The sequence below is a fragment of the Spermophilus citellus genome, assembly GCF_964194105.1.
Source record: "Spermophilus citellus genome assembly, chromosome: 1".
Taxonomy (NCBI): domain Eukaryota; kingdom Metazoa; phylum Chordata; class Mammalia; order Rodentia; family Sciuridae; genus Spermophilus; species Spermophilus citellus.
The window spans coordinates 71,438,739-71,460,265 of record NC_138182.1 but is presented as its reverse complement, the minus strand read 5'-3'; the positions used below and the strand labels follow the sequence as shown (position 1 = coordinate 71,460,265).

At 40.0% G+C, this 21,527-nt stretch overlaps 1 pseudogene across 1 annotated transcript; it reads left to right on the top strand.

The window, feature by feature from the left end:
- The first annotated feature begins 18,603 nt into the window (after nt 1-18,603).
- LOC308645655 (protein FAM83F-like) lies at nt 18,604-20,143 on the top strand (annotated as a pseudogene). The gene has a single exon. The product of its transcript is annotated as a protein FAM83F-like (transcript).
- The last annotated feature ends 1,384 nt before the right edge of the window (nt 20,144-21,527 follow it).

Here is a 21,527-nt window from a genome sequence, read left to right as displayed (position 1 = left end):
TAGGGATGCAGCCACACCAATGTTTACAGCACCACAATTCGCAACAGCTAAACCACAGAACCAACCTAGGTGTCCTTCAACAGATTAATGGATAAATAAAATGTGATTATATATATTCCCCCAAACAATGGAATATTACTTAGCTTTAAAGATGCATGAAACTATGGCATTTGGTGGTAAATGGATGGAGTTGGAGAATATCATTCTAAGTGAAATAAGCCAACACACACACACACAACACAAAGGCCAAATATTTTCTCTGATAAGTGGATCTTAATTCACAATGGGGGGTGAGAATAGTTACTTAGATAGGAAGGATAGTAGAGTGAAACAAACATTACATATAATATATATGGATGCTAAACCACTCAACAAAGGAGGGGGAGAGAATAGAAATTGAGTGGATTAGACAAAGTTGGAGTGAAGGGAAGAAAAGGGAAATAGGAATACAGATGACAGTAGAATGGATCAAACACAAATTTTCTATGTTTATATATAAATACACCACCAGTGAAGGTCCACACCATGTACACCTCAGGAATGGAATGCTAAGTAAAATATTACTCCATGTATGAATAATATGTCAAAATTTACTGTAATTTATACCAAAAAAGACTAAGAAATTTTAAAAATTGTAGGGGAAAATTTGTATACAGAGAAGGTTTGTGAGTTAAAAACTCTTCAATAAATGCTAATGTCATTAAGGTTAAATAAAATTATAAAAGACTACCTTGATCTCATACAAAATAAGAATGATAAATAGAGGGGCCCAAGTCATTCTGTGCAACTATCTATAATCCCAAAATTTATGATATATTTTACAAAATGTATGTACACTAGCTTAACTGAAATGTCACAGAAAGAATACTGCAGAATTCTAGAACATGACATCTCTAAACTAAAGAAGCAGCTTTCTGAATGAAAGAGAATGGTTTTGTGATGGGGAGACAGAAATCAGCCCTTGCTTCCTAGGCATTGTATTTTTTTTTTGAGATGCAAACTTTTTAGAGATATATTGCATAACAATTTGAATTAATGTTACTGAACTGTATATTTAAAATTTTGGAGGCAGTAAGTTTTATTTTGTAGTTTTGATTATAATAAAAATTACAAAATTTCATAAAAGAGAATTGCAACATTTCTCAAAAAGCTACATTTAAAATGATGTCTTTATTATTTATTAAGGTCTTTATCCTATAAAAAAGAACAAACTAATCAATATACAAATGATGGCCATGCATGTAATCTCAGCTACTAGGAAGTCCGAGGCAGAAGATTTGCAAATTCAAGACATCCTCAATAACTTAGTGAGAACCTCTCTCCAACTATGAATGAAAAGGAGCTTGGGGTGTAGTTCAGCATTTGAGTATCACTGCCATCAATCCCATTACATTTACATATAGAAAATTTCAATTTCTAAGTACATGGGCAGAATGAAAAGCCAATCAAGATAAAATACAAAAGTCATAGACAAACTTAATATTTATACAAGCAAAAGCATATATAATATGATTGGCAATACAAACCAGAGTCATGCATATCTTAATTTGTAAAGCAATTAACTGATATGAAGGAACCCAGTCTATAACATGGAACCCTCTGTACACAATAAAAAAAAAAAGAAGAAAAACCAACCAAATTTTAAATATCCACAGATGTATTATTTTACAAATCCTCTAACTCAAATAAAACTTACACCATCTCTCAAAACAGCAGTCTTTGTCCAACTTGACATTCATTCCATGGCAGATAATTTCACAGAAAATCTATTACACATATCAGAAAGAACACTGATATGGAAATTTTAGTGAAAAAAATGTACAAATAAGATTAGAGAAACTGACTTATGATAGTAATGTATTACAATGGGTTGACCTAGAGGTCTTGAGAAATGTGTAAAAATTTCCTGAAAATAATGCAAGAAGGGTGGGAGTTGTAGACTAGTGGTAGAGTGCTTGCCTAGCATATGTGAGGCCCTGGGTTCAATCCTCAGCACCATATATAAATAAATGGAAAATTCATTAACAACTAAAAAATATTTTAAAATGTTATGGAAGTGCTGTCAGATAATATTGACACTCACAAGGCAAGGGGAGTGTTTTGTTGTTAATTTGAATGTTCCAATACATTACTGGAGCAAAAGCAGGAGACTAGATAATTTTAAAGCACAAAACACAGGACAGGTTTTTCTATGATAACAAGAGAAAGAAATCAAGGCTTCTCAAAAATATTTTCTGTTGGGTAACTTCTCAATCAACATTTTTGAATTTAGGCTTCCTCCTTTACCTCAACTATGTCCTCTGCTATATGTGGGCCACAGGATTTGACACCACTGAATTCCTCTAAGGAAACCATATATGAAGTGAAGGATATATATCATGCCAACAAAGGAAAACATTAAAGATGAAAAGAAACATCATTAACATTTTTTGTCAGCACCAAGAATTACCCCATCTTCTTTTATGAAAGCATAAATGTGAAACTCATTCTTGTGGAGAAGTTCCCAAAATATATACTTCAAGGGAAGAAAATTAAATAATGATAATTAGGAATTTTGAAGGAAAGTTATGCTCACCCACAAAGAGCAGGTTGCTGTAGTTCTCCAACATCACTTCTCTATATAAATTCTGCTGAGCAGGATCCAGGCATTCCCATTCCTCCTCAGAGAAATCTATGGCCACATCCCTGAATGTCAATGGCTCCTGAAATAAAAATTGGTAGATAAATAGCACATGGACCAAACCATAATTCAGTTTTTAACTTGAATTAAGAGTTAGTAGAACTGACTGTCATGTAGGAGAGTGACTTTATATGTGTAATAAGATACTTTCCATTATCTAATTCAGAGGAAAATAGATAAGTCCAAAGACAGAATATCTATTCCATATCAGAGTGAAGTGAAGGATATATACCATAACCCAAGCACTGAATAAAAGCCCGACTCCTAACTTTTCTGCCATGAGTGAATGTGAAATTGGGCAGACATTCCAGATGCAAATCAGACCTGTCAAAGATATTCTCATAAGGTGATTGTGCCCAAGGGAGATAAAAAGAATGGTATAAAAAGCTTTGGAAATTAGTCTGGTAGTTATTCTCTCTGCTTTGTATTCATGAGATAGATTGAGCTCCCCAATACCATTAGTTTCAAGTATCATCCATGACACATTCCCAATGTTTAAAATATTCATTAAATATTAATGTTGGGAGACATGTAAAGTGACACTTCCACCTCGTGAAAAGAAAAACTTGAAATATTTCAAGTTCTATAAGCAGTTCGATGAATGAATAAATTTGGTACAATAGAGGCCCAGACAGCAGCACGTATGGGTTCAAAAGACTGAGGCAAAGAAATGGTTAGTAAAAGAAAAAATGCCTTTTGATGTAATTGTAATGGAGAAATAATAGTAACAATAAGTTACTTAAAACTCATACAACCAAGGAAATATAACCAAGGAAAATGATGGCTTTTAGAAATATATAATAAAATTATTAGTGATAAAAGAGGCACAGGACTGTCATCATCTCTGTGTGCAAAATGAAGATGAGATCAGTAAGACACACCAGAAGTATCCACGTGGGTTTTCCACGTCGGAACTCTACGTGTGGAGGGATCCCAATTACTTAAACGTAGCTACTTTATTGGAAGAATTACCTTGAAATCAGAGCAGAATCACCACTTCTATACAAATAACCAATTAAAAATCTTCAATAGTAGAATATTTAAATACTTGAGCCAAAGGGAATTGTATGGTATCAAGATTTTGTGAAAGGAACAACAAGACAAATCTGGTTAGTAGATGATTATAGTCACTGTTCACAAAATGAAAAAAAAAATATCCTGACATGTTAGAAAAAATATAGTTTCCAAACTGTGAAGCACTCTCACTGTAACACTATAGCCTTCTGTGGCTCATTCCTAAGTAGTGAGTGAGGTAATTCTGGACAGGTAAGAAAATAATTCTGTAAAGTCCACACACTTCAGATCCCTTTTGCAAAGAAAGGAAATGGTTAGTCTTCCAGAGTCACAATTCTTACCAGTTAACAGAAACATAGCTGGAGTCAGTTTAAGGTCCTCACCTACAATGGTCTTTAAAAATATTTTTTCTAAAAGAAAATGTGTGAATTTGCCGAAAATCAATTTGAAGAAAATCAAATTGGGGTTGTGGCTCAGTGGCAGAGCACTTGCCTAATATGTGTGAGGCACCAGGTCTGATCCTCAGCACCACATATAAATAAAGAATAAAGGTACATCAACAACTAAAAACTACTTTTTAGAAAGAACATATTTTTGACACTGGTTGGAAAAAATATCATTAGTTCAGGTCTCAAACTTGCAGTCTTTCACCTCATTCTGATGTTCCAGAATGTCATCTACACTGCTGATCAACTTCCTGTAAATTGGGGGACCCTACAGCTACCATACAGAAAGGAGCATTCAATATTAAGATGTTAGTTATCTTAATATCTAATATTAAGATGTTAGTTTTAGATAATAAATGAATTAAACACAACCATGATAAAATCCTAACAACCTATTGCACAAATACATTAAAAAAATCGCTTCTAAGGGCTATATGGAGAAAACTGTCATACAGAATGGTCAACAATTTTGTAGAATAAGTTTGTAGGACTGAAATATCTGAAACTGAGATTTACTATGAACTTACAGTAACCCAAAAGGTGAGATATGTGGCAAGGAGTATACGAACAGATTAGTTGAATAGAACTGAAAACCTAGAAATAAACTGAGAAAACACAAGTGATGGCAGTACTTCACTGGAGATTATATAATTTTTTAGTGAATTATGAACACCATGGCATCAGTATGCAAAGAAGTGAATTAGACACAGAACTTACAACTTTTAAAAAATGAAATCATTCATCTGAAAGAAAATGTTAAAAATTTGTAGCTTGTGTCAGACAACATAGCAGAAATTCTATATGGCTTTGTCCTTGACATGAACATTCAAAGCCCAAAGCAGAATCTATAAATAAGGAAGTTAATAAACTATTTCTCTATTGAAAACCCTTCTGTGTTTTCAAATATGCTAATAACTGAATGATAACAAAGTGGATTATATATTTGGCAAATATATATATGATAAAGGTCTGGAATAAAAAATATACAATGAGCTCTTAAAACTCAGCAAAATGTGCTGAAGATGTGGCTCAGTGGTAGACAAATTTTCTACCATGTATGAGGTACTGGGTTTCATCTTCAGCGCCACATATAAATTAATAACAAAGGTCCATTGATAACTAAATATTTTTTAAAAAACCACTGAGCAACTAAACAACCAGTTTAAAAATGGGCAGTATCACATATAATTTTATTAGAAAGTCATAAGAAGCAATAGTAAGAATAATATAATTAGAAACTATAATAAATATATACAGATCCATGGAGTTAAGATTTGTGTATCTATATCTGTTTTTCTATAGATGTTTGTATATATACATACATAGATTTATAATTATATAAAATACTGCAGATTTACATAGTTTAAGCATATATCTTTAAAAACCTTTAGTACAATGAGTCATATAATGAATGAATTATATGACATAATAAAATATATTTCATTAATTATATGTAATTTATGCATAAAAAAGATAATCTGTAAAATTTTCATTTACAGAGACATTTACACAATAATATTTTATGGAGCTATGGTTGTAGTTAAGTGGTGCAGAATTTGTTCAGCATATGCAAGAACTTGGGATTGATTACCAGCAGCACAAAAACAAATGCAATAATTTCCAGTAAGGCCATGATAACATAGTGACATTTGACAGATATTTCATGACTTTACTCTAAGACATTTTCTTGGAAAACCACAGAACTCAGTGGGTTTCTGTGCCTCCTATATATAGTACAAACTTCTATGTCTGAAAAGTTCTACTTGAAATATTTTTTACCAATCCCCCTTAATTTCTAATATCATTAAGTTAAAACAATCAATCATGAGCCTAGTGTACTTTAAGCATAATTTTTATTCAAACTTTCATTTTTTACTTTTCTTATGTTTCTACTTAGTGTCCAGCTTAATTTACTTCATTTACTTCAGTGTACATAAAGTCCCCAAATTATTATTCCTGTTCAATCACCATGGTTCTAAGAACTCTAGCTGAAATGTACAAACAGACCCCTTAGGGAATCTAGACTGATAGCCCTGCCCTGGATGAGCCCATGTATCAAAGCCATAAGGATAAATTATTATGCCTTCTATCTTTCTAATTGTTATGCCTTCTATCTTTCTAAAGGTTATGCCTTCTATCTTTCTAAAGGTTGTTGTCTAATGAACAAAACGGTATTAAAATTTACACAAAAATCTAAAAATATGAGAAAACACATTTTAAAATGTCAAGGGATGCAAAAATTAAAAATAATTCTTTGGGAGAATGTTCATGGGTGTTAGAGGGAACTTATTTTTAATGTATAAAAATATCAGAAACTAAACACTGGTGATCATTTTACAACATTGTGACTACTGTAAAAGCTATGGGGTTGTAACCTTAAAAATGGTAAATTAAATTTTACATAGACTTTTCCAGAAGAAAAAAATGTTTTTGTAAGAGGCACAAGAAAAAAGTCAAAACCATAGCAATAATAATAATAAGCATAAAATAAAAGGTTAAAAGGGCAAACAAAACTGCAAGTGATATTTGCAATAAATAACACTATTTCCAATAAATAACACTATTTCCATAATGAGAAACATTTATTTGAATATGCTACTGCCTATATATAATCATCAACAGTGGATTGTTTTCGTATGCCTGACTTATATTTGTAACAGAAAAGCATGTTCGAGTAGCCATGAATATTTGATATCTGTAATTGTAATTAATACTATATTTTGATAGAGCCACATTTTTTTTTGTTCCTAGCATCCCAATTCACAATAGCCAAATTATGGAAGCAGTTCCCATGCCTGTTAATAGAAGAATTGATTAATAAAATGTGATACACACAATATGGAGTTTTTAGTCAGCTATAAAGAAGATTTAAATTATAACATTTGTCAGTAAATGAACAGAAATTAATGACATCATGTTAAGTGAAATAAATCAGACTGATCAAAGGTCAAATGTTTTCTTTCACACGTGACAGCTACAGCAAAAGAAAAAGGGAATGGAGAATTGGATATCATAAATATATAGAGAAGATTGGTGGAGTATAAGGAGATTGAGTGGGAATGAAAAGGAAAGGAGAATATCAAATAAATTTTTAAAATCATGGGTATATAAAAATATACCACTGTGAATTCCACATTCCTGTATAAGTAGAAAGCATCAAACATAAATGAATAAATAGAAGATTTATAAAATAGATGAAGGAGAATATTGGGGGGAAGTAATGAAAGAAAAAATAAGGTAATGAGACTTGAAAGGGATTAAATTAATTTAGAAAAAGAGGTGAAAGACTTGTACAATGAAAACTACAAGATGCTAAAGAAAAAGAATTTAAAAAGACCTAGAAGATGGAAAGTTCTACCTTGTTCTTGAAGAGGTAGAATTAATAGTGTCAAAATGACCAGGCTACCAAAAGCACTATACAGATTTAATGCAATTCCAATCAAAATCCCAATGACATTCCTCATGGAAATAGAAAAAGAAATAAAATTTAATCCTGGAAAAACAAAGAGACCCAGAAGAGGCAAAGCAATCCTTAGAAAAGGAAGGCAGGTGGCATCACTATACCAGACCTTAAACTATACTTCAGAGGAATAGTATCAAAACCAGCATGGTACTGGCACCAAAATACACAAGTAGACCAATTGTATAGAATAGAGAACACAGAGAATAACCCACATAAATACAGTTATCTCATACTAGACAAAGGTACCAAAAACATATTGGAGAAAAAATAGCCCTTTCAACAAATGATGCTAGGGAAACAACAAATCCATACGCAGCAAAATAAAATTAAGACCCTCTCTTTCATCAAGCACAAAACTCAACTCAAAGTGGATCAAGGACCCAAGAATTAAACCAGAGACCCTGGACCTAAGAGAAGAAAATGTAGGTCCTAATCTTCATCATGTTGGATTAGGCCCCGACATCCTTAATACGACTCCTATAGTGTAAGAATTAAAACCAAGATTCAGTAAGTGGATGGATTCAAACTGAACAGCTTCTCAGCAAAAGAAACAATCAGTGAGGTGAAGAGACAGCCTGCATCCTGGGAGCAAATTCTTACCACTCACATGTCACATACAGCCCTCATCTCTAGGGTATATGAAGAACTCAATCTTGACACACACACACACACAAAAACAAAAACAAAACAAACAAACAAACAAAAAAACCACACACAACCATGTAACCCAATGGATAAATGGACCAAGGAACTCAACAAGCATTTCTCAAAATATGATATACAAATGAGCAACAAATATATATGAAAAGTTCAACATAGCAATTAGAGAAATGCAAATCAAAGCTAAGATTTCATCTCACTCCAGCCAGAATTGCAGCTATTATGCATATAAACAATAAGTGTCCTCAAGGATGTGGGGGAAAAGGCACATTGATACATTGCTGGTGGGGATGCAAATTGGTGTAGGCAATATGGAAAGCAGTATGGAGAGTCCTTGGAAATCTGGGAATGAAACCACCATTTTACCCAGCTATCCCACTCCTCAGTCTATACCCAAAGGGCTTAAAAACAGCATACTACAGGGACACAGCCACATCAATGTTTATAGCAGCACAATTCACAATAGATAAACTGTGGATGCCCTTCAGTGGATGAATGGATAAAAAATATGTGGTATATACACACAATGGAATATTACTAAGCACTAAAAAAGAATAAAAACATTGCATTTGACAGTAAAGTAATGGAGTTGGAGAATATTATGTTAAGTGAAGTTAGCCAATCCCCCCAAAACAAATGCCAAATATTTTCTCTGATATATGGGGGGTGACTCACAGTGGGGTTAGGGAGGGAGAGCATGGGAGGATTAGATTAATTCTAGATAGGGAAGAGGAGTGGGAGGGAATTGGAGGGAGAAGGGGATTAGCAAGGATGGTGGAATGTCATGGTTTTCATTATACAATGATATGATCAACATCATTATTCAAATTACATGTATGAAGACTTGATTTGGGTGTCAACATATCTTATATACAAAGACATGAAAATTGTGACATATTTGTGTATTAACAATTGTAATGCAGAAAGAAATGAGTTCATATATAATGGGATAAGTTGATGTGAACATACTTTATATACAGAGATATGAAAAACTGTGATATATATGTGTAATAAAAATCATAATGCATTCCACTGTTATCATTTATCTTTAAAAATAATAAAAAATATTTTAAAAACATAAAAAATAAAAATAATAAATCATGACTTTAAAAAATCTGAAAAAAAAGAAATTGTGAGATGGGATGCATGTGGTGCTACACACCTGATATATCCAGTCTTCTGGAGGCTTAGGAAGGCAAAATCACAATTGTGAACTGACCCCAGCAACCAAGTAAAACCCTGCCTTAATTGTGAAAAAAGTAATAGTCATTTTAAAAAACTAAATTCAAAAAACATTTAAAAAATTAATTTTTTAAAATAAAAATTAAAAAGGGCTGAGGATATAGCTCAGTAATAGGATACCCTGGAAATTCCATCCAGAAATAACCATTTCTGGCAATCAGCCACATTCTGTTTGCCATATTACATACAGTTGGACAAATACTATGAAACACTGTGTCAGTTTTATATTGATGTCACATAAATATCACATTTCACACATAAGCATATTTTAAAAGGACACCTGCAGAATTTGAAAAAAAATACAAATACAGATCAGCACATAACAGACTGAATTACACACCCTGGGAATAGATGATAGGACTCCTCATTATAAAGAGGACAGCTTCCCTCAGGTTCATCTATGATAACACCCCATCAAAATTTCACCATGATTTCCTTTCCATTTGAAGAAGGGACCAAAGCAAAAAAGTTTGAAAATTCTCCTGGAAGGTTAAATGGATATGAAATTAGACAAGAATTCTGAACTCTAAGAGCAAAAGCAGGAACTATCATTACCAGGCACTAATGTATGTTGTAAAATTATCATAATGCACTGATTTGAGGTCCAAGAAAATCACAATGCAGCAATTTCATAGATGACTCCGCATGTATGTAAATGTCATTTTTATTTTGAAGTGCAATGAAAAGACCTAGATAAATGCAACCATCTCCAGCAGAGGATTTGATGTGAATGAACAAGACAACCCAACGTGAAGGGAGGTGTGGGAACTGGAGGCGCAGAGCACTGGTAGGGCTTGGGGGCAGGACATGCGTGGTACTGGATTATACTCCAGCACCCCTAAGAAGCACATACTGAGTAGGATTATGTTTCAAAATTATACCAGAATAGGAGGCTCCTGGTATAATTTGGTATAACTGTTACAATTATCATCAAGGAATCATGACATCAACAGAGTCCATCCACAGACCCACGTGGATGTAATAATCATACACTTAATTGCAATGGAAAAGTCATTATCAATCCAACCCTAACCAGGCCACCCTCAGCAATGTAGCTAGACCCGTGGTCAGAATAAAAACTAAAAACTACCAGGGTCAGAGCTGAGTGGTAAAGCACTCTTCTGTTAATTACCAAAACATAAAACAAATAAACTCCACAAAACTAGCTCAGGAATAAGCAGGGTCCCTGTACACTGCAGCTCCCCTCCTACAGAAAAAGAGTGTTTGAAGGAAATAATACAAGATTTGTATTCCCAGTTATTTTTGTTTATTTTTGGTATTTAACTAAGTCAGTTTCTCTTTGATAGGTTTTTCCTTTAGAGTGATACTACCCTTTTCTGATTTTTATTGTTGTTCATTTCCTCCTCATGGAATATTTTGCCAAGGATGTTCTGTAGTGCAGGTTTCTGGTTGTAAATTCTATGATGGCTCCATAGTTTAGCTCTTGTGAGTTGTGGTGCCATAAACATTGATGGGGCTCTGTCCATTGTGAGATTTCAACATATCACAGCGCTCTCTCCTACATAACTTTTAAACTTCAGCATTCTCAACCTAAGAGAACTATATGCTGGTCATCTCTACCCTGTCACAAAGAAGGCAATCCCTCCACTATATATACCAGCCTTCCAACAAGGAAGGGAAGGAGGAAAGAAAGAAGTAGGGAGGTGGGCAGAAGACCTGAGCAGGAGTCACCACTGATTCTCTGTGGCATTACTTCTTCCTAAAGGTAATAAGTGATACAGAGCAGAAACTCTTGTCCCTCTTGCTGATGACCCAGCACAAGGAGAAAACAGGAACCGAAACATCTGATCTCCAATATCTACCAACTGACAAAGGAAGAGAACCCAGCTCCTATGAGCACTGTAAGGCTTCTTATTTAAAACATCTTTTTAGTTGGGATTTGTAGCATAAATTTGCTAAGATGAAAAGCTAAGCAGGACTGTTTCTACCCCAACATAGGGCACTTGAAAGGGAACAAATGAGGAACATGGTCACTACCACTGGCTGAGCCTATGGTACTGCTCCTGGCACCCTGTTTCCATGCTCTACGTACATATGTCTCTAAATCCTCATAACAACCCTATGAGTATTCCCATTTTATAGATGAAGAAACTAGGGAAGAGTCAAGAGCCTTGCCCAAGAACAGGAGGAAAAAATGAAGTTGACATTCAAAACAAAACAAAAATATGTTTCCAGATAATATACTTTCAACCACTAGCCAGTCCTTCTTTTATTTGAAATGAAATAATATCACTGTAAAAACAACTCTTAAAATGTAAAGTGATTATCAGATACCCATTCTATTACACTATTAAAAGGTAAATCTCAAAATCTCTCTACAGAAATTCTACCCAAGCCACTAGAGCCCTGGGAAGTGTATTGTGTATTTCTGTATACATTATACCACATAATCTTCAGATCCCAAAGATAATGGCACAGGTGGGTATTAAACCATTCAACTAACAAATGAGTATCTTCCAGAGTCAGTAAATGAATACCACCACAAAGCTTCTAAGAGGCAAAGGCTCAGTTCATTCATAAATGACACTTTTGGAAATATTCTGTCCTCTTTCTCCAAATGAATCAAATTTCATGAGGTGACTATAACCTCCATTTTATATAAGATTACACAGGAATGGTTTAAAGCTCAGAACACAAAGAAACTTAAATGAAGTAAATATCAGACATCAACAATATCTTCCAAGGAAAGGAGTAATCCACAGCTGTTTCAATCCTGGCAGAGTAACAAGGAATCTGTCAATGGCAAGGATAAAAAGATACAAGCTTATCTATTAACAAACTTTTAACCTTCATATGTGAGCTAAAATGATGGATTAGCATCACCAAGAGCCCCTAACACACAGCCAAGTCTGCATCCATCTGCCAAGTCTTTCCTGGCAACACATATGGATAGTGCATAAGGATATGGGGCAGGAGAAGTGAGAGATCATGTCTCTCTGGCACTGGTGAACACCTCTGGCTGCAGAGTAGGAGGCTGAAATCTGGAGGAAGTCAGGAGAACTGAGAGAAATTTCTAGCCACAGACTAGAAAGTAAAGAACTCAACAGTGTCCAAAAACACAAGTAGTCAAGCTATAAAACAAAGAGATCTCCCACTCTTCAGAAAGATGACAGCTTGGCTCTTAAGCATAGGAGATCACCAATGTCCTATTGGGGCTCAGATTCAAAGCTCCATTAAAATCATAGTCCTGACCCCAATCTTAAGGCAGTAAAATGCCAGTGGTGACCAGTACCTAATATTACTACAAAGCTCTGCCCTAGCCCAGACCAGGGAGTCCAGCCGCCGCAGCCCGCACTCACCGGTCCACGGTCCCACCGCTGGCGCCGGAGCTGCGCTCGGAGCTTCAGCGTCCCGCCGCGCCGCGGCCGCCACGCGCCCCCTCCGGCAACACACCGCACACAGTGGCGGGAGCTATGCCGCCTCTGGCCCGACCACGGCCGCGGCCACGCCCCTCCATCTGGGCTGGGATTGTGGCTCAGCGGTACAGGGCTTACCTAGCAGGGGCAGACCCAGGTTCAATCCTCAGCACCACATAAAAATAAAGGCATTGTGTTGTGTCCATCTACACCTAAACAATTAAAAAAAAAAAAACTAACCATCTGATTTTAAAATGAACAGAAGATCTGAACAGACAATTCAAAAAGTAGGTATGATGATATGCAGATGACAAATAAGCATATGCTCAACAACACATGTCATTTGGCAATTGCAAACTGGAACAATAAGATATCATAACATACCTACTAGGGACAAAAAAAAAAAAAAAACAAAACAAAAAAGCCAAATGCAGGCAGTGATGCAGAGCAATAGGAACACTCATTCATTGCTACTAGGAAAGATGCAATCACTTTGGAAAACACTTTGACAGTTTCATATAAAGCCAGGTATAGTTTTACCATAGGACCCAGCAATCACATTTCTAAATATTTGCCCAATTGAGTTGAAAATGTTTTTCCCTTTGTTCATTTTTTTTTCTTTTCAGGTATACACAAATGTAGAGTGTAATTTCACATATTATAGATACATAGATTATAACTTACTCTAGGATCTGTGCTTGGGAACTCCTGGCCAGCTCTCCTTCTACACTTATCTACTGGGACCCTGAGTTGCACCAAGCTCTACTTCTTCTTCCAGCATTGCTGACTCTGGGACTCCACCTACACCTTCTAAGTGGGCTAAAGAGCCCGCGCTGACTGGAGCTCACATGGTGGGTCTCCCAGGAGTGCAGTTAGCGCCAATGGTTAGACAGATCCCGTGGCACTCCTGTGCACGTGCATGCACATGCACGTGCGCAGGAGTGCAGTTAGCGCCCATGGTTAGACAGATCCCGTGGCGCTCCTGTGCACGTGCATGCACATGCACGTGCGCAGGAGTGCAGTTAGCGCCGACGGTTAGACAGATCCCGTGGCGCTCCTGTGCACGTGCATGCACATGCACGTGCGCAGGAGTGCAGTTAGCGCCGACGGTTAGACAGATCCCGTGGCGCTCCTGTGCACGTGCATGCACATGCACGTGCGCAGGAGTGCAGTTAGCGCCGACGGTTAGACAGATCCCGTGGCGCTCCTGTGCACGTGCATGCACATGCACGTGCGCAGGAGTGCAGTTAGCGCCCGACGGTTAGACAGATCTCGTGGCACTCCTGTGCACGTGCATGCACATGCACGTGTGAGCAACAACCATTTTTGTGGGAGTTGGCGCCCTGAGCAGAGCCACGTCTGGACCTCAGCAGCCTGAGAAGCGGCAGAGTGAAGGAGTAACCCTCCTGACAAGTTGGGGGCATCCCTGAGTAGGTTTAGGGCCTGTGCCAGGTCTGCCCCTCAGTGCCTGGGTCCTGCCCTACGGGGGACTTGCCTCTTACAACAGTTCTTCATTCAGTAGGTGGCCTCTGACCTCCACCCTCGCCCCTGGAGAAGGATGAACACCTTTTGCAAGACCCTGGGTGCCATGGGAGTTCGAGCTAGGGTCGTGGGCTACAATCCCACAGGCCGCCTACACAAAGCTGCCAGGGATGGAGACTTGGAGGAAGTGAGGCGTCTCCTTCGAGGGAGCTGTCATATCAATGACGCAGATAAGAAGAACAGGTAATAGAGTCCAAGAGGCCGGCAGCCCCTGGTGCAAGGGACCTCATGGGGAGGGCAGAGCCAGCTTCATCCAGGCCATTCCCTGGAGGATAGGGCAGAAAGGTGGCCTTGTTTTACCTGGATGCTTGGCTTTAACAACCTCAGGGACTCTTTAGCACCTATAGACCTTGGTGCAGTCTGATGCCCAGGCCCTCTTGTTAAGCAGCTACACGGAAAAAAAAAAAAAAAATTAGCCGGTTTCCCTGGTGCTGACATATCCCCTCAGGAGGCTGGCCAGCCAGCACTGCAGAGCTGCTCACCAAGGGGACTGAGCACAGTGGGCGCCAGAACCTCGTTAAGGGGGCTGAGAAGTGGCGGCAGGGGCTGACAGAGGGCGGGATCATGCTTCCTGACACATTGGCGGCAACCCAAAGCTGGGCAGTGTCTGGGCTAGGAGCTTTGCTGGGTCCACACTTCTGTCCCTGGGTCCTGCCCTAGGGGATATTTGCATTCTGTGCTTAGCAGCCTAGGGGAAAGAGCCAGGGAAGACATGGAAGGGTCAGCGAGAAGGAGCATCTGCCTGAGGCTGGAGGGAGCTGACCTGTGTCCTCACCCAGCCTGTGCCTATGCCACCTTAGCCCTAGCCCTAGCCCTAACCCTAATCCTAACCCTAACCCTAATATTATGTCTCACTAAGAAGAATCAATAAAAATAGAAAAAAATAAAAAGTATATCATAGTCCAGGTGGGAAAGTTCATTATATAAAAAAATCACTCATAATATAATTACACCAATATTCTTTATTGCTGTATACTTATGTTTACATTTTGTCTAATCTGCAGCCTTGTAAGGGTCTTTGATGTGGGCAGATGATTCTTTGTTCTCTGTTCTGATTTCAGTTTTGCAGTTGTTTTTTACAATTAGTTTTCTTAGGGTTGCCACTTCTACTCCTCTTTATGCATTTCTTGCTTCTCATATACTTTACTTACTAGTTCATGTGTTCTTAGTGTCTCTTGACCAATCAACCATTTTCTTAACAAGATTATTGAGAACCCCTGTTTTTTTTCCTGCAAGTGCTAAGTTAACTTTAATGAATTCTGAGACAGTAGAATAGAAGTCATGCATGGGAGCATTCACATTCTCAAAAACACATCGTGGGTTTTCAATCTTGTCACCCCTTCACGCTGATCACACTAAGGAAAATTCACTAAATGCTTTAAATGCAAATCTGCAGATTTATGCTGTCCAGGTATCATTTTCTGTAGTTATCCATTCAGGTATCATTTTCTGCAGTTATCCATTCTTGTTCTTTTGTTTATTTAGGCACAGAGATCAGAACATCTGTTCACTGCATCCAATGGTACAGGCTCTCAGTCACCAGGGCCAAGATGACTGCAGGCAGGGTATGCACAGGCTGCACAGTAAGCTGCTGCCCTAGTGCCCCTTCTCTGGCTTGTTCTCAGGACACTTGGAATAGCCAGAGCCTGAACCCTGGTGTGGTGTATTTTAAGAGAAATATTTATTATTACCAAAGTCTGAGCTCTTTCTATGGTTAACAGTTTCAAATAACCAAATAAAAATGTCAGACCTTAATCATTTTTGAGTTCTACATACAAACTTTTAGGATAATTATGACACTAACAAAGTGTTTGTAGTAAAGACTTGCCCGTCTGTGTACCAAATTCCCCATCAACTGTCACATATTGTTTGCCAACAGACAAAAGGCAGATAAATGAGTAGAACAGAATAAAACAAGAAGCACCCAAATATCTGAAAAAGTTTAGAATGTGCTACTGATGAATATCATATTCGTAGAAAAATAATTATGTGTCAATGAAATGTGTAATAATTGTAGAAAACTAGCTGGATTTTTATGTCACAAAAATAATTCCCTGATACAATATGGATTATTAATTTTAAATAATGCAAAATGAGAAAAATATTAGAAGAAAACACAAATCCTTCTGTACACATTTTATGTGGACAAAGTTCCTAGAAAGAATGAACTGAAAAACAAGGCTTCCTTTTGTTCTTTTTCTCTTTTAGTTCTTAATTTTGTTCCTGGGGTTTGATCCCATTACCTTGAGCTTTCTATTCAAGTGCTCTTCCATTAAGCTGTATTCCAGAGCCCCTGAACCTTATAATTTAAATTAGGGAAAGTACTTTTTTTCAGATGCACAAGTGACCTGTGTATATAGGAAAAAGGACTTTGTGTCCCTACTAAGAGAAGGAATTTAAGTTTAATGACAAATGAAATACAGTTTTTAGCTACAATACTTGTGAGAATGAAGAGTAGTGGTACTTATGTTGCTGCTTAAGGGTTGAGTTCCTTATGAATTCTCAAATAAATGATAGTATTGTACATTTTAATAATGTTTATTTCTGCACATATCAATTTCTTTATACTATCTTTAGGATATTATAAAATATGCATGACTTAATATAGCAGTGTGTTAGAAAGGACTCATAGAATTGATTGTAGTAAGAAAATGCAGTGCATTCCTAGCATGAAATATTATGTAACCATTAGAGGTGACAAAGATATAAATGTATGTTGACCTGAGAAGATGTCTTTTTGAACATCAAGTGAAAACGAAGCTTGATAGTACATACACACAAATAGATTGTGGTCTTGTGTTAAGCACAAATATATAAAAAAATGTAGTAAAATTTAAACACTGAGCTATTATTTTCAGCATTCAAATTATGAGTAAAGATTTCTTTTCCTCTTTTGTTTAATGTTTATTTTATCTCCAATATTTGGCAATTCCTCCTTATCTTTCTGTTTGTTTCTATCTTAGTTTCATTGACAGCAGTTAATATGCTCTGTAGTAATGCAGTATTTTGACATTTTCTGTGTTCTGCTTTTTTTCAACTTCCATGTGGGTAGTTTTGGAAAAATTCCACATTGGCTTCTACTTTTCCTTTTCCTTACCTGTTATTTCTAAAATGCATATGTGTAAAAGTTTTAATGAGAACTACTTGTTAATAAAATAATCTTTGGGAGGAGCAGGGAGATGAATCTTGTTTCTGTAGATTGTTATCTTTAGCCAACTTTTAGCCTCTTCAGAAGAAAAGGTAATCTTTTCATCTGTGCTTGTAGATATTAGTGCCTATACATTTCCTATACATGTCTGTTTTATTCCATACAGATTTATTTCATAAATGCAATTGTAGGTTTATCGTTTTTAGTTACATTCTTAAGAAAGTAAAAGAAAGCAAATATAAATATTGTTGAAAGTATTGCTTTAATTTACAAAACTTTTGTTTAAAAATGCTGAACTCCCCACCAGGTGCCTTTGTGTAAATCTGTAATCCCAGAAATATGTGAGGCTGAGGTAGAAGGATCTCAAGTTCAAAGCCAGTCTCAGCAATTTAGAGAGGCCCTTAGCAACTTAGGGAGACACTGTCTCAAAATGAAAAATAAAAAAGACTGTGGCTGTTGCTCAGTGTTTAAGTGCCCCTGGATTCAATTCCCAGTAGAGAACGACAAACAAACAAGCAAAAAAACACCACACACTGAACTCCCCAAGTATACTTTATCTGTTCTTTCATTTCATTTACTCACCACTCATATCCTGAATACCTATTATATATTTGACATATTTTACTATTTCTGAGGTCCTCCTTTCTTAAAAACTTCATGTTTCCCTGACTGGAGATTTAAAACGGAACTAATAGAACTCAATTTGAAGTGAAGAATTTCCTCAGGCTTTTCAAACAAAAGCACTTCTGGAGATAAGAGTTTGTAAACTGCCCATTTGAAAAGTTAAGATCACGTTAATACTGATATTAAGTATTGGCTATATTCAATTTACTTAGGTGCTACAAATCTAAATACTGAACAATGTGAAACATACTAATTCTTTTGAATCATACATTTCCGTTGGTTTTATGTTTCTTGAAAAAAAAGCAAGAATAACTTTGCTTTAAATTTGGTCTATTGGCCCCTCGGAGGCTCCAGGTGAGGCTGTGGGACCTCCGCGCCCGGGCAGGGGCCGGCCGGGGCCAGGCGCCATGGCCGATTCCCAGCTGAGCTGCCTGGACGAGGCGCACGTGAACCCGAAGGTGACCGAGGCTCAGGCCGCCTTCTACTACTGCGAGCGGCGGCGGGCCGCGCTGGAGGCGCTGCTGGGCCGCGGCGAGCAGGCCTACCGCGAGTGGCTCAAGAAGGAGCGGCTGCGGGACTTCCTCTCCAGCCAGGAGCGCCAGGCCCTGTGCACCGCTTGGAGCCCCTACGAGGACGCGGCCGCCGCAGCCCCCGCCGTCCGCGGCAAGAGCAAGAGCAAGGCCAATGTCCCAGCGAAGGTCCCGGCTGAACCATGCGAGTCCCTGGCCTACCGGCCGGACCGCTCCGACACCGAGGTGCCCCCTCTGGACCTGGGCTGGACCGACGCTGGCTTCTACCGCGGCAGGAGCCGCGTCACTCTCTTCACCCATCCCCCCAAGGAGGAGAAGGCGCCCCACCTCAAGCAGGTGGTCAGGCAGATGATCCAACAGGCCCAGAAGGTCATTGCTGGTCATGGACCTCTTCACCGATGGGGATATTTTCCAAGACATTGTGGATGCTGCCTCCAAGCGCCGGGTCCCAGTGTATATCATCCTGGACGAGGCTGGAGTGAAGTATTTCCTGGAGATGTGCGGGAGCCTCAGCTGGCTGACTTCCGTATTCGGAACATCCGTGTCCGCTCTGTGACAGGCGTTGGCTTCTACATGCCCATGGGGAAGATTAAAGGAACCCTGTCATCAAGGTTCCTGATGGTAGATGGTGACAAAGTAGCCACTGGATCCTACAAGGCAGTACACAGAACCCTTCGACGTGGAGTTCCGGGAGCTATACGCCATCTCCGAGGAAGTGAACTTGTTCCAGCAGCTGGGCCTGGCAGGAGGCGCTGGCAGACTTGGCCTCGACCGCTCCTCCACTGTGGCTCGCAAGCTTATCAACCCCAAGTATGCCTTGGTGGCAGGTAGCCGCCACCCACCGGGGGAGATGATGCGCTGAGCTGCCCGGCAACAGCGGGAGGCTGATGGCAACCCGGAGGGGCACGAGGAGGGCAGCGGAGGTGGCGAGGCAGCCCGGCGCCTGGAGAGCTTCCTGAATGACCTGGTTACTATAGAGCAGGTGTGGCCCCCGTGGATCCCTTCCCCTTGACAGATCTGAGCCACCCGAGGCTCAAATCCCGAGAGGCAGTCACCCAAAATGGCAAGGGAGATGCTGCCAACGGGGGCCCCATACCAGCCACGGAGGGCAAGCGTTTCATGGGCAGCAGGTTGTTCAGCCGCCGGGCCAAGAGGCCTGCAGCACCCAGCAACAGGGCCGGCTCGCTCTCCCCCGAGGCCTGCCCCGACGTGGAGTTTCTGAAGGGGAAGAGGCCCACTGAGGACTCCAGCACCAACATCTCAGGTAAAACAAGTCCCAGTCCTTCCAAGTCCGGCAATTGCGTGATTTCCTGAGCTGCAGGACCTGTGGATGCCCACCTGTCCTGCCCTGTGCCCTGGACAGCACAGGCCCCACCCTGTACCAGTTTGGACCTCCAGCCTCACCGGCCTCCGCCTGCAGCCTCCATCCTGGCCTCAGCACCTGAATCCAGATGGAAGAGTGGGTCCCAAGACTTCTAAGACCATCGTGTGCTTCCAGACTGTGGTGGCCAGGCCAGGAAGGGTCACTGCTGCTTTGTTTACATGAAGAGGAAGCTCGACTAGTGTCTGCTCCCCTTTATATACCTGCCCCTCCCTCCACTGGGTCAGCCCTGCCCGCCATGTCCCTGGGTAGGGAAAGGGCCATGTCTTTGTGCCCTAGTAGGAGAAGTCTCTGGGTCAGCTCCAGCCACCTGGTTTCTCTTTTTCTGAGCTTCCTGGTACTTTTTGGTTGCTCCTACCAGGAAGGACAGGGTTCTGAGTAGGGGTCCCCAGTTCCAGTCTTGCTCCAGCCTTAGAACTACCAGTAGAAGGAGCATCTGGGACAGCTGGGACACTGGCTGCTGTGGCCTTCCTGGCCTAGACCTACACTGGGCTCTGAGGGAACAGAGGGGAAGACACCAGCCTCCCACAGTCAGTGGCAAGTTTGGACCCCGCCCATGCAAAAGTCCCTTCCCTCCCCAACCCAGCAGGCGGGGTTGGTACTCCAGGCCTCCTGGGCAGGTGCCTGCTGCAGCCGCCCCATGGGTTCTTAGAGGGCCTGGCCTGGGCCTCCCTTCAGTTTGCTTTGGTTTGCAGCCCAATGAAGGGAAAGAGAGGGTCCCAGGTGATGGGGAATTGGACTCTAAAGACAGGAGAATTTTCCCCTTCCCCCTAAGATGGTCATGGGTCCCCTCCACCTACAGAACTTCCCCAGTTACATTTCAGCCAAAGACTAGCCTTAGCCTCCTGTGACGTATTGGGCTCTGCTCAGGGGCCTCGTCCCCCCCCAAGCAGGTGGCCTCTGCCACAGTGCTGGGCGAGGGCACCCAGTACACAATGCCCCTCCCCATCCGGTGACTGGTTTAAACAGTTCTGGAAAGTGCTTCCTTATGCACCAAGGCCTGGCCATGTGACGCATCTCTTTCTAGAGAACAGAGGAGATGTGAGAGTGGGGGCCAAGCCTTAGCTCCAAGTGGTCCCTTAGAGGTGAGGGACACAAGAGGCCTAAGCAGGCAGCTCAGCCAGCCCTTGTGCCGCCCGGAGGTGGGAAGCTGGCCTGCTTTACCCTTCTTCCCTCTCCTTCATGCAGGGCCAGGAGAGACACCTAGCAGGGTCCCTGTGGAAGTTCCAAGTCACTGCAGCCTAGAGCCAGCCCTCCTTTCTGCCTCAGTTTCTCCATGTGCCAAGATGGGGCTTTTCTCACTTTCTGTAGGACTTAGGGGAAACCATATGTTAAAGAGGAAGCGACTGAAGGTGGGGCAGAGTGCCGACCCTTAAGTGGGGTTCTCCCTGCAGGCCCTCTCCCCTCCAGCCTGTTTCTT